We start from the raw sequence: 1,547 nt of genomic DNA, 5'->3' as shown, positions 1-1,547 counted from the left end.
CTGAGGGGGCAATCTGCCACCCTGGCCCCTTAGCACGAGAAGTTTGCTGCTTCCCGGGAGCCCATATCAGAGACATTGCGGAGAAGATCCCTAAGCTCCTCCAGCCCACTGACCACTACCCTATGCTCCTTATCCATGTGGGCACCAATGACATGGCTCAGAGTGCTCCCAGCTGGGTCATGAAGTGCTACAGGGATTTGGGAGCAGAGCTAAAGGTGCAGGTGGTATTTTCCTTGATCCTCCCAGTTTCCGGCTATGGGCTGAGGAGGGAGAGGAGCATCCAGGTAGCAGACCAAAGACTGCAGCGCTGGTGTCATTGGGAAGGCTTTGGCTTCCCTGAGCACAGTCTGCTCTTTGGTGATAGAGGCAGTGAGCTGCTGGGAAGGGACGGCCTTTACCTCTCTCCACTGTAGAGGAAGCTCTTCTCAGCCAGACTGGCTGACCTTCTCCACCAGGCTTTAAACTAAGCGCTCTGGGTGACAGGGGGACTACCACCACTGCTGGCCTGCTGAGCAACCATTTCAAAGCCAGCAGGCCAAGGCACTTAAGGAAGGCCACCTCTGCCCCAGCCCTGGAACAATCTGTAGGCAAGGCAAGGGCCCCCAAGGGGACACTTGCCTGCCTGTACACAAATGCCAGGAGCTTGGGGAATAAGCAGGAGGAACTCGTCCTCCTGCTTAACACAAATAATTACGACATCATAAGGATAACAGAGACCTGGTGGAACTCCACCCATGACTGGACCATGGGTATAGATGGCTATACTTCCTACAGGAGAGATCGAGTAGATAAAAGGGGCAGGGATGTAGCTCTCTGTGTTAAGGAAAGCTATGCGTCCCTGCAAGCTGATGTTGGTGACCAGGGTGGATGCCTGGAGACCCTCTGGGTTAAAATCTGTGGGGAACACGGCACAGGGGACACAATAGTGGGAGTCTACTACAGACCTCCCACCCAAAGTCAAGAGCTTGACCAGGAGTTCGCCAGGGAATTGGCTGAGGCCGTATGCTCCTGGTCCATGGTTGTCATGGGAGACTTCAACTACCCAGACATCTTGTGGGAAGAGTGATTGGCCAAATCGCAGCAGTTGCAAAGCTTCCTCTCATGCATGGATGACCTCTATCTGACACAAGAAGTCTATGGGCCAACGAGAGGTAAAGTGCTGCTGAAACTGGTACTGGCAACCGGGGACGACCTAATCAGCGACCTAATGATTGAAGGGAAGCTGGGTGACAGCAACCACGAGCTGCTCACCTTCATCATCTGTCGTAAAGCTGGCAAGTCAGTCAGCAATACAGAAGTCCACAACTTCAGGAAAGCTGACTTTAACAAGCTCAGGAAGCTTGTCGGTGAGGCCCTAATGGACCACGACCCCAAGGGGAGGGGAGTTCAGGGAGAGTGGTTGCTCCTCAAGGAAGCGATCCTAGATGCACAAGCTAAGGCTATTCCGTCTGAGAAGAAAGACAGCAAAAGGGCACAGCAGCCCCCTTGGCTCAGCAAGGAACTAGCAGACCTCCTGCACCTAAAAAGAAAGACCTACAAAGGATGGA

The sequence above is a fragment of the Gavialis gangeticus genome, unplaced genomic scaffold (assembly GCF_001723915.1).
Source record: "Gavialis gangeticus isolate Ggan-Ray unplaced genomic scaffold, GavGan_comp1, whole genome shotgun sequence".
Lineage (NCBI taxonomy): Eukaryota > Metazoa > Chordata > Crocodylia > Gavialidae > Gavialis > Gavialis gangeticus.
The sequence above is the reverse complement of the archived record's forward strand: the minus strand, read 5'-3'. Positions refer to the sequence as shown.